This window comes from Lithobates pipiens, unplaced genomic scaffold (genome assembly GCF_037356315.1).
Source record: "Lithobates pipiens isolate NorthernLeopardFrog02 unplaced genomic scaffold, aLitPip1_a1.2 Scaffold_35, whole genome shotgun sequence".
Classification (NCBI taxonomy): domain Eukaryota; kingdom Metazoa; phylum Chordata; class Amphibia; order Anura; family Ranidae; genus Lithobates; species Lithobates pipiens.
Window position 1 is genome coordinate 4,367,876 of NW_027507811.1, and position 12,499 is coordinate 4,380,374.

The following is a 12,499-nucleotide window of genomic DNA, read 5'->3' on the forward strand; positions in this document are numbered from 1 at the left end:
GCCACCAATGTAAGGGGCCACTACAATGACCAGTAATATACGAGGGTCCTTCTCCCATTGGTCACTGATGTAAGGGACCACTACACCGATTTCTCATATAAGGGGGTCCTTCTCCTATTGGTCAGCACTGTAAAGAACCACTACACTGACCACCGATATAAGGGGGGCCTTCTTCTATTTATCATTACTGTAAGGGACCACTACCCTGAACACTGATATACGAGAGTCCTTCAACCTATTGGTCACCCCTATAAGGGACCACTACACTGACCATGCATATAAGAGAGTCCTTCACCCTATTGGTCACCACTATAAGGGACCACTACACTGACCATGCATATAAGAGAGTCCTTCACCCTATTGGTCACCACTATAAGGGACCACTACACTGACCACTCATATAAGAGAGTCCTTCACCCCATTGGTCACCACTATAAGGGACCACTACACTGACCATGCATATAAGAGAGTCCTTCACCCTATTGGTCACCACTATAAGGGACCACTACACTGACCACTCATATAAGAGAGTCCTTCACCCTATTGGTCACCACTATAAGGGACCACTACACTGACCACTCATATAAGAGAGTCCTTCACCCTATTGGTCACCACTATAAGGGACCACTACACTGACCATGCATATAAGAGAGTCCTTCACCCTATTGGTCACCACTATAAGGGACCACTACACTGACCATGCATATAAGAGAGTCCTTCACCCTATTGGTCACCACTATAAGGGACCACTACACTGACCACTCATATAAGAGAGTCCTTCACCCCATTGGTCACCACTATAAGGGACCACTACACTGACCATGCATATAAGAGAGTCCTTCACCCTATTGGTCACCACTATAAGGGACCACTACACTGACCACTCATATAAGAGAGTCCTTCACCCTATTGGTCACCACTATAAGGGACCACTACACTGACCACTCATATAAGAGAGTCCTTCACCCTATTGGTCACCACTATAAGGGACCACTACACTGACCATGCATATAAGAGAGTCTTTCACCCTATTGGTCACCACTATAAGGGACCACTACACTGACCATGCATATAAGAGAGTCCCTCACCCTGTTGGTCACCACTATAAGGGACCACTACACTGAACACTAATATGAGAGTCCTTCATCCCATTGGTCACCACAGTGAGGGGCCACTACACTGACCTCTCATATAAGGGGGCCCTTCCCCATTAGCCAACAATGTAAAGGAGCATTACACTGACCACTCAAAGAAGGGGATACTTCTCCTATTGGTAACCAATGTAAAGGACTACTACACTGACCACTTACATACACGAAAGCTCTCCATATCTGTTTTCACCCCTAGATAATCTTCCACCATTTGATGTAGACACTCCCGATAGGATGTGGAAGCTGACAGCCCTGGGCGCCGAGGACTAAAAATTTTTGAAACGCATCAATGAGGCGGCCCCCTTCTCCATCGCTCCTCGTTTGACTAACAGAAGCCTCAAAACGAGCTTTTCTACTTAGACTGAAACCTACCAGAGTCTGGAAAGGCGTTACATAAACTCCTTTTTTAAGGTGTCCTCAAGATATTTCATCCTCTACTTCCTCTGTGGAGACTGGATGAGTTCCAAGACTTTCCACTTGTAACGGTGATCAAGGAGGGTTTGCCAACCAATAACGATCCTTCTCCTTGATGCCACGAATTATCGGGTCTTTTCGCAGGCTTTGAAGTATAAGGGAGCCCGTGCACCACAAGTTTGCGGAGGCATGAAAAGCAGAGTCCTCGAGGGTCACTGAGGTCTACAGTATCTGCCACCTACTACTTCCAAGGTTTCTGGAGACTGAAACCATCTCTTAAGTTTTGACATATGTCTTCCTCTGCTTCAATGCCTCAAAAAGCTGCTGTGGTGTTGCAAGTAAAGCAAGTCCTCCTCTTCCTCCCGCTGCTCTGCCTTTGAGTGCCCTGTCCATAATGCCACGCAAAGCATGCTCCAGCAGGAACACAAGAGGGATTGTGTCACTGATGCATGCAATGTCACGGCTCACCATCTTTATCGCCTCCTCTGATGGTGGCATGCATCCTTTATCAGCAGCCATTGGTATGGGGAAAAAAGCTGAGCTCTTCTGAGCCTGTCGTTGTTCCATCCCCACCCAGGTACTCATTGATGGCCTTCTGCTGCATGTGCCGAAGTTTTGTTCCACCTGGCGGGCATGTCACAAATCAGGCGGTTTTCGGGCAGGTGGAATTCCCGCTGAACCGAGCACTGGCTGTGTAGGACCGCTCGAATTGGCAGCAGACTCTTCTGGTCTGCTGTTGCAGATCTTCCTACCCTGGGTACCTGTTTAAGAAACGCTGCACCACCAAACTGAGGACACGTGCCAGGTATGGCACACGTGTCAACTTTCCCTGTCGAGGGGCGGGCAGGAGGTTAGTGCCATTATCGCACACAACACAATTCCTGGCTCAAGCTGGCATGGCGTGAACCGCCTCTGGGCCTGCCCCTGCAGAGCTGAAGGAACCTCTGCTCTGGTGTGGCTCATGTACCCTAGACAGACCTGCTGAAGAACTGCATGGCACCTTCTTGTTGAATATCAGCTTGAACGCTTAGGGAGTGCTGGTGGTCATAGGACATTTCAGCACAGAGGGGCATGGAGGTAGGAGAAGAGGGTGGAGATGACAGATGTCCCATCACCATGGAGCAAGCTGCAGCACTGAGCCATGTCCCGCATCCTTCCCAGTGTGCTGTGAACAAAATTTATCATCCCCGACCATGCTTGGTGGACCACGAGTCAGCAGTAAGGTGGACCTTGCGGGCTGAATACCTTGCCCAACGATGCCAAAACGCTGCCTTCTGCATGATGGTACAGAGCTGGAGTGGCCTTGCGTGAAAAGAAATGGCGACTGGGAACCTGCCATTGTGGTACAGCACATTCTGCAAATTCACGGAAAAGGAGGCAGAATCCACCAGAGGAAAAGGAAGGAGTTGTAAAGCCAGCAATTTGGACAAGCTGGAATTTAGATGCTGGGCATGTGGATGGGAAAGCAGCTGGGGCAGAGAAATTTGCCTGCTATACTCTACAGCTGGTGGTGTGCTGCTGGCAGCCGTGTTGCAAGGACCTGTGACATCCTCTTCTACACCATCATCCCTGTCAGGGGAGGCTGCTGAGAGGTCATGAGATATAGCGTTGGGTAGACATATAAGGTGAGGAGGGAGGAGAATTGTGTCCCTTGTATGTAGCTTTTTAGGTGCTCTTGCCAACTGGCTGAGTGGTGGGAGGTTCAATGCCTTGTCAAGCAAGTGGTGCCCAAATGGTTGGTGTTTTTGCCACGCTTGATCTGCTTGCAGCAGAGATTGCAAATCGCGAAAGTGCGCTCAGCTGCACATGTGCTAAAAAAAGGCCCGGACAGCGGAGCTGTGGGAAGTGGGCCAGGAGAGAAGAGCTCCACAATATGAGGGAATAGGGTGGCTGCTCTCTACTCTTCCACGATGGCGGCCTCTGGAGGACATCGAGCCTTGTTGGGGTTGTTTCTCACCCTCACTTTCCTCCTCTGCTCTATCCGGCACCCAAGTCACGTCAGTGACCTCATCATTATCATCATCCTTCATCCTCATCATCATCTCCTCCAGCCTCATCATCCCCGGAGAAAACTTGGCAATACGCTGAAGCTGGGGGGAACATGACTGCCAATTTGTGTACCAGTGTTCTCCCCTCTCTGTAGGCTCATGTTCCTCCACCTCAGAACCAACATCTGAACCAAGCAATGGCTGTGTATCGTCAAGGAGCAAGTGGCTGACACTGTGTCTAAATAACTCCGCTGACTCCTCCATGCATGATGCTGGGGCTATGGCAGGAATAGCTGTGGACAAGGTGGCAGAATAAGTCTCTCTGGCAGCTGCAGTGACCTGTGCTTTAGTCTCTGCTTGGGTGTCGGAGGATGAGGAGGATGAGGAGGATGAGGAGGATGAAGAGGATGAGGAGGATGAGGAGGATGAGGAGGATGAAGATGATGAGGAGGATGAGGAGGATGAGGAGGATGAGGAGGAGGAAGAGGATGAGGAGGATGAAGAGGATGAGGAGGATGAAGAGGATGAGGAGGATGAGGAGGATGAAGAGGATGAGGAGGATGAGGAGGATGAAGAGGATGAGGAGGATGAGGAGGATGAAGAGGATGAGGAGGATGAAGAGGATGAGGAGGATGAGGAGGATGAGGAGGATGAGGAGGATGAGGAGGATGAGGAGGATGAGGATAGTTTAGTACGCCAGTCCACCACCTCCTCTGCATTGTGTGATTGGGTAGCACGGGCAGCATCACTAAACAGAGAAAATGATGCCCTGCCTGAGGACTGACCATGGCCACCTTTGCCTGTGGACACCTACACTGCACACACACTATACTAACACTACACTATACTAACACACTACACTATACTAACACACTAAACTAACACACACACACTACACTAACACACTACACTATACTATACTAACACACTACACTATACTAACACACTACACTATACTAACACACTAAACTATACTAACACACTACACTATACTAACACACTAAACTAACACACACACACTACATTAACACACACACTATACTAACACTTCACTAAAGCGTCATACACACAATATGACTTTTCGACAACAAAACCGTGTTATTTTTTCCGAAGGATTTGGTTGGCTCAAACTTGTCTTGCACACACACAGTCACACAAATGTCGGCCAACAATTACCAACGTAGTGACGTGCTACGTGGTTTTTCAGCTCTTTATCGCCACCCTTTGGGTTCCTTCTGCTAATTTCGTGTTAGTAGAAATTTGGTGCGTGTTGATTCGCGCTTTTCTTTTATCGTTTTTCATTTATCGCTTTTCAGTTTGTTCCTGGACGGCCGTTCGCCCCCCCCCCCCCCCCCCCCCCCAGCCATGTTGCGGAATCGGAGAAGATAAACGTGTTATTTATTATTGGCCTCGGAGTCATTGCTTTGACATTATTTTTTGGGTAGAATAATAATGATCTGATTTGTTATATTTTCTATATTTTTGGATGAATAGAACACATTTTTTGGGTGAAGTTCTATTGGTGGATATCATGTCTAATTTTATTTGTTTTTCTTTCTTTTTTTAACGCACAATAAAAACAATTGTGTAGAATAATACTTGGCTGTGTGTTTTACTTCAAGTGACAGTTTGGGAATCGGCGGTTACATTTTATAAAATACAATGTAACATTGACAAGGGACCCCGACATAGTTGTATCTTTTATCCCATTAAAGAAGAAGAGAATTGTGCGCTGCGTTTCCAGATTTCATTACGCGAATGTTAATTCTCCATTACGAACGCGAGTTTACAAGACCGAGCGCTTCCGGCTCGTTCCTCGCTTCCGAGCATGCTTGTTTGTACTTTGGACTTTTGTCCGACGGACTTGTGTGCACACGCCCCGGAAAAATCCGACAACAGACATTTGTCCGCGGAAAATTTGAGAACCTGCCATCCAACATTTGTTGGATAGCAGAAAGTCTGACAATAGTTGTCCGATGGAGCGTACACACGCGGTCAGACTTACCGGCAACAAGCTCACTGTTAGGAAATTCCCTTGTGATCAGTAAAAAAAACATCAGGTGTTCTGAGAAGCAGGAAAATTTATTTCTGATGTGGCCCACAACAGGGAGACATGCTTACAGCACGAAAGCTGAAGAAAAAGTCCCCACAAAAGAAAGTGTTCCGCCCTCACATATCCCACAAGAATAACATCTCTGTGCTTCTATTGGCTTAGGAAAACATAAATTAAGTTGTCATGGCACAGGCTTGCACTTTATAAGCTATACATGTTCCGTGCATTCTTAGGCTATCATATTTAGTTAAATCTAATCATCCTACTTACTATGGAGTTAATTAGGACAAAACAATACAATGAGTTAATACAATAATGTGCTCAGAAGTAAGCTTTTTCACAAATCAGTCTCAGGAATATTGTTTTTCTAATAGTCACACAATAAACATTTAAAACTTTTCTAACACTCACATCCAACATTTCCCCGTCGGAAAATCCCATCGCGTGTACGCGGCATAACACTACACTCAAGCCGCGTACACACGATCAAACAATCCGGTGGAAAATTCTGGCGGACTCAAGAACAGAAGAACAGAAGGTGGCGACAGAAGACCGGGCTACCGCTTGTAAAAGAGCTAGAAGAAGGCGCGGTGGCCCGGCAAGAAGAACCGAAGAGGGGGGACAAGACCCTCGAAGAGGGGGACAAGACCCCCGAAGAGGGGGACAAGACCCCAGAAGTCAGAAGAAGAGGGCGGCGGGGCGAAGAAGAAAGCCGGGCTCCTCTGCTAGTAAAAGAGCTAGTAAAAGAGCTAGAAGAAGGCGCGGTGGCCCGGCAAGAAGAACCGAAGAGGGGGGACAAGACCCTCGAAGAGGGGGACAAGACCCCAGAAGAGGGGGGACAAGACCCCCGAAGAGGGGGACAAGACCCCAGAAGTCAGAAGAAGAGGGCGGCGGGGCGAAGAAGAAAGCCGGGCTCCTCTGCTAGTAAAAGAGCTAGTAAAAGAGCTAGAAGAAGGCGCGGTGGCCCGGCAAGAAGAACCGAAGAGGGGGGACAAGACCCTCGAAAGAGGGGGACAAGACCCCCGAAGAGGGGGGACAAGAACCCCGAAGAGGGGGACAAGACCCCAGAAGTCAGAAGACCCAAGATGGGGACAAGGTGCTTTGGGGTGGGGGGGGGGCCTGGTATGGCTCAGGAGGGGGGCGCTCGCTCGTCCACACCCCCTTTCCTGGCCGGCCGGGTTGCGTGCTCGGATAAGGGTCTTATATGGACCTGGGGGGGGACCCCCACACCGTTTTTTCGGCATAGGGCTTCCCCTTTAAGTCCATACCAAGTGATAGGGTCAGCTACGTGTCAATCTCGCCGCCGACATTGACTTCCTTCGCTAGTCCCGGCTACCTGGAGCCACGTTCAAAATGAACTGACTTTCCTCTGTGTGTGTGGGCAAGTCCGTTCATTTCAAAAGTACGGCGGAAAAGTCCCGTGTGTGGGCAGGTCCTCTCGATAAGGGTCTGATATGGACCTGGGGGGCTGGTCCCGGCTACCTGGAGCCGTGCTCAAAATGAACAGACTTTACTCCGTGTGTGTGTGTGTGGGCGAGTCCGTTCATTTGAAAAGTACGGCGGATAGTCCGGCGGTATGGTGGATAGTCCGGCAGATTAAGTCCACCGTACCTAGTCCGCCGCAAAAGTACCGTGTGTGGGCAGGTAGCTCGTTCGGAAAGTCCGGTGGACAGTCCGGCGGTTTGTCGGCCAGACTAAGTCCGCCGGATAGTCTGATACGTGTGTACGCGGCATAACACACACCCACTATACTAACTTTTTTAGCAACTTCATTCCAGTGAGAAGAAGACAGACAAATGGAGGGTAACGTGGTATCCTCAGGAAGGTGAAAGGTGGACACCACCTATGGAAGGACGGGTGGGCTGTAAATCAATCATGTTCTTGAGAAGAATAAGGCTTCGTGTACACGGAACGTTGTTCAACCTCTCCTGAAAGATTTAACTTGACAGCTTAGAAACCGGCGTCTAAGAAAGGCCTAAGAAAGCTGATTGGCCACCAACTCAGATACCTTCTCCGGTTGAGACAACAGGAACAAGGAAGGTTGCCTTCTGTGCTGGGGTCGTAGAAGGAACCTCGGGCAATGGTTTGAAGAAAGGATACTGAAGATCTGATAACACATAGAGCCACGGGACAACGGGACTGATGCCTATCAGAGACACGTGACCCAAGTAAGGGTTGCCAAGCATTCTCGAAATATTGGAGGGGCCAACAGCTGGCCCTTAATGGTGTTTAGTGGCAGGCTCTCATCAATGCCACATTACATTCGGACAATGTAATGCCGCGTACACACACGACCATGACATTTGTATTGTCTGACACTTCCACCCCCCCACCTTTTGCCACATACCCCCCATCACCCCCCTTTCCTCCAAACCCCCTCACACCCCATTAAACCAGACCAGACTGCGTTTGGAGTAAAGGGCCAAAGGCCTTGATTTATTAACCAAAATATATAAATATAAAATATAAACTTTTAATAAATAACTTTTAATAATAATAACTTATTAACTTTTCCTTTAACACTGGAACATGGGTCCTTAGCATATCAAGGACCCTACTGGTCACTGCACCATCTATTTTACCTCTTGACCTCCAGACGGTATCCCCTGTCTCGGAGGCTAAACCCAAACCAATGCAGTGACCTACCCCTTTTCTCCTCCGGTTACCCCCTTGTAACCAGGAAGTACATCCCCAACCATCCCCATCCCCATAGATGGGTACAACCTAATTACCACCTGCACCACTTACCCTTCTAAACTGACCCCCCAAACAACCAGCACACCCTGCCAACACCCCCTCACAACCAAATCCTACCAACCACAGGGGAGGGTGGGTGGGAATCTCTTCCTCCTCCGCTCTCCAAGTGGCCTAGCTTCCGCTCGGCTTCCCGGCCGAACGTGCTAGCTCCGCCCCCTGGCTCCGCCTACCCGGCTTCTTAAAGCGGCCCACCTGTATTGTTTTAAAGCGGCGACAGTGCATGCAAACAACTGTCATGCCGTCCCTGCGCTTAGCAGCCTTTGGCCGCTGCTCTGTGGCCTCTCTGACTTTCCGACGGACTGGGTCCGACGGAACGGATCCGCCGTACAATTCGACCGCGGTCGAAAAATCAGATGGACTTTAGATTTAAAACATGTTTCAATTCTTTTTCCCGACGGACTCGAGTCCGGTAGAAAAAAAAATCAGTTTGTCTGTGTGCTAGTCCGACGGACGAAAACCCCGACACGCGAGGGCAGCTATTGGCTACTGGCTGAGAACTTCCTTATTCTAGTCCGGTCGTACGACATCACGGTCGAATCCGTCGGACTTTGGTGTGATTGTGTGCGGCCAAGTCCGTTCGTTCGGAAAAGTCCGTCAGAACTCCGCCAAAAGTCAGTCGGACCTAGTCCGTCGAAAAAGTCCGGTCGTGTGTACGCCGCATAACTGACACCCGGAATAAAACTGTGACTAAAGCCCCATACACACGATCGGACTTTGTACCAACTTTCCCGTGGACTTTTGTACAAAGGGCGTGGTCCACAAGTTTGTATTGCATACACACGATCGGACTTTTTGACAACAAACACGAACGTAATGACGTCACAACGTACTGACGCCGCTTCAGAGGGACGTTCAATGACTCCAGCGCCACCTTTGGTCAACTTCTGTATTGTAGTTCGATCGTTTGCATTGGTGCTGAGCATGCGTGTTTGTACCTTGTACAAAAGTCCGATGCTTTTGCATACACACGGTCGGACTTTGCTCCATCTGACTTTTGTTGCCAGAAAGTTTGTCCGTTCGCACAGCCAACAAAAGTCCGATGAAAACCAAAAAAGTTTGTCCGATGGAGCATACACACGGTCGGATGTTGCTCCAAAACAGCTCATTTGCATGTTTGTTGTCAAAAAGTCCGACCGTGTGTACGGGCCTTTAGAAAGTGGGTTGTAGGATCCGATCTTTGGAGTGGGATGTAAAGCAATCAAAAAGTCCTTAAGATACACCTGTTCAGGTTGAGACAAAGGCTTCCTTCTGGGCTAGGCTCATAGGGCTCCATTCACAAAGTGATATCTTACCACATCCGAGTATGCGGTGGGAATCGTGATTGATGATGGATCTACAACGGGGGGGGGGGGGGGACTTTTATTTATCTTAGTTTTTTTAATAAAGGACTTGTCAAAAACTGCCTCCTATGTTTAAATAAATATTTTTATAAGGCAAGGAAAGCTTGACGGCCACCGTCCATTCGCGAACTGTAGGCGGAGAGGCCTGAAGCCACATCCTAGCTATCAGAAATGTGGCCATAAAGAGGAAAATGATGTCTATTACTATCTTGATCGGGGAGCAAACCCAGCAAGCACTCTTTAGGGCATAGGGTTAAAGGGGAGCCCATATGATCATTTAGGAACTGAACTACCTGCGACCAGTAGCCCTGGATGATAAGGCATGACCCCCAATAGGTGATAGAAGGATCCACTTGGGTCCCCACATCTAGGGCAGAAGGGATCATGGTTACATGGTTACATAGTAGGTGAGGTCGAAAAAAAAGACACAAGTCCATCAAGTCCAACCTGTGAAATGGTGCTGTCGGTACCTACTGTATATAGGCAGATGGGACTTAAATAGGTTCTATGTAGTATATGTACAGTAGCTGGGTGGGTCTGTCAAATGCTTTGGGGAAACTAGCTTACAGGGTGCCAGGACTTCCTCCCACTCCTCGTCCTCCAGCTCCCCCCCCATGTCTGCCTCCCAATGAGCTTTCAAATTGAAGGCTAAATCATTCGCCGGTGGTTGGAGAAGTTTGCTATAAAAGATGGATGTCAGGTTTTTTTTTAGAGTCCGTGCCCATAAATATATGCAATGGGTAGAGAAAGGTTAAGTTGGGGACAGAGTCTCCAAATTGGGCACGTAGTGCGTGACGAAGGTGGAGGTAATGAAAGAACATAGAGTTGGGTAAGTTACACTCCGACCTAAGTTCCTGAAACGACCTAATACCATTATTGGTAAATAATTGGGAAAGGTATAAAATATGAAAAGCCCACTCTGGGGGAACCGTTCTCCCTTGTGTTGTATTTTCGGGGTGAGCAGCATTCTTCCATCTCCCGTTGTGTCTTTTCATTGCTATATAACCCCACAAGCAATCCACACTTCTAAATCAGGTATGGTGAGTAGTTTTGACAGACCTGAGTTACCCCAATGGGCTGTATGGTCGTGTAGAAGGAGCCTTCATCCTGCACAGTGCCAATTCCCATATCTTACAGTGGAGATAGACCAGTCCCTTGGGAGCTCCCAAGCTAGCTGGGTCTCAAGTGTTGCCCAAAAGGATCTGAAAAGGGTGGATGACCAGGCCAGAGATGGGCTGACATGCTAAGGCAATGTATGTAGGGGAAGACGGGACCAGGGCCGTTTTTAAGGCAGGGCAAAAAGGGCAGCTGCCCTGGGCCCAGTCCTTGTGGTGGGGCCCAAAGCAGCTGCCTCATACTTCCCAAATATCCTGGTTTAAATTCCCCTCGACGCTTGAGGTTTTAGTCCTGTGCTGTGTCCCGATATCTCAGTGTGAAGTGCTGCTACTAATGCTGCCCAGCTCTGCCCTATCGTTGTGTACAGATGACTCACCTGCAGACCCTGTGTTTACATGTAAATAGTGGTGGCATTCATATGTAAATAGCAGCGGTCGGCGACATTCATATGTATATCATGCCCCCCTGAGCTCATATCCACAGTAATCTCTAGCAACCAATCAACAAGCAGAAATCGTGTGCTGTGACCTCTAGCAACTAACCAGTGAGCTGTAATGTCTTCTGTAACCTCTAGCAACCAGTCAGTGAGCGGTAATGATACACTGTAAACTCTGGCAACCAGTCAGTGAGCGGTAATGATACACTGTAACCTCTGGCAACCAGTCAGTGAGCGGTAATGATACACTGTAACCTCTGGCAACCAGTCGGTGAGCGGTAATGATACACTGTAACCTCTGGCAACCAGTCAGTGAGCGGTAATGATACACTGTAACCTCTGGCAACCAGTCAGTGAGTGGTAATGATACACTGTAACCTCCGGCAACCAGTCAGTGAGCGGTAATGATACACTGTAACCTCTGGCAACCAGTCAGTGAGCGGTAATGATACACTGTAACCTCTGGCAACCAGTCAGTGAGCGGTAATGATACACTGTAACCTCTGGCAACCAGTCAGTGAGCGGTAATGATACACTGTAACCTCTGGCAACCAGTCAGTGAGCGGTAATGATACACTGTAACCTCTGGCAACCAATCGCAATAGCTGCCTGATCTGATTCAGTAAACTGATTTTGAGTCTAGCTGCTTATTGTATGTCTCAAAGCAGGTAGAGAGCGAAACAGCATGGTGGGGGGGCCCCAAGAAAAGTTTTTTGCCCAGGGTCCAATCAATATTAAAGACGGCCCTGGACGGGACCAGGTCTGAGTTTTGGTTCCACATTAAGTTTGATATCGTTTTTAAGGGACCTACTGACCCGAACACCGAAATATTTGATCTGATTGGCACGTATCAAGTGGGGAGGGGTTTGGTAAACGTTTGGAGCCCCAAGATCTAAGGGGAGGGTTTAGGACTTGTCCCAGTTATTTTGTAAACCGGAAAATTCCCCAAAATGTTTGATGAGGCATAATGCTGTTGATAGGGAGTTGCCCGTATCTGCCAGATACAGTAGCATGTCATTCATATACAGACGAATGGTTTCAACCAATTGCCCGGACCACAGACCTGCTCTCGCAATTTCTGAAGATCCTGGCGGATAAGCGAGATGTCCACTTTCCTCGATCTTAGAGGTTAGTGTACTTTGCCAGGTGGAGATCACTTCTAGGACCTTGACATTGTCCCCAGCAGCCTGGTCAGACTCGACAGATGAAGCGACGGCATCTTCTTCCCCCCGCCTCACGCTCCT

At 48.6% G+C, this 12,499-nt stretch overlaps 4 protein-coding genes across 6 annotated transcripts in view; 2 read left to right on the forward strand and 2 right to left on the reverse strand.

Annotated features, from left to right (window-relative positions):
- The window catches only part of LOC143955596 (uncharacterized), a 464,194-nt gene that overhangs the window by 248,999 nt on the left and 202,696 nt on the right, over positions 1-12,499 (forward strand). The gene's annotated exons all lie outside the window — the stretch shown is intronic.
- The window catches only part of LOC143955715 (uncharacterized), a 263,796-nt gene that overhangs the window by 237,036 nt on the left and 14,261 nt on the right, over positions 1-12,499 (forward strand). The gene's annotated exons all lie outside the window — the stretch shown is intronic.
- The window catches only part of LOC143955521 (uncharacterized), a 246,193-nt gene that overhangs the window by 69,313 nt on the left and 164,381 nt on the right, over positions 1-12,499 (reverse strand). The gene's annotated exons all lie outside the window — the stretch shown is intronic.
- LOC143955341 (uncharacterized) overlaps positions 1-12,499 on the reverse strand; it is a 107,725-nt gene that overhangs the window by 10,682 nt on the left and 84,544 nt on the right. The gene's annotated exons all lie outside the window — the stretch shown is intronic.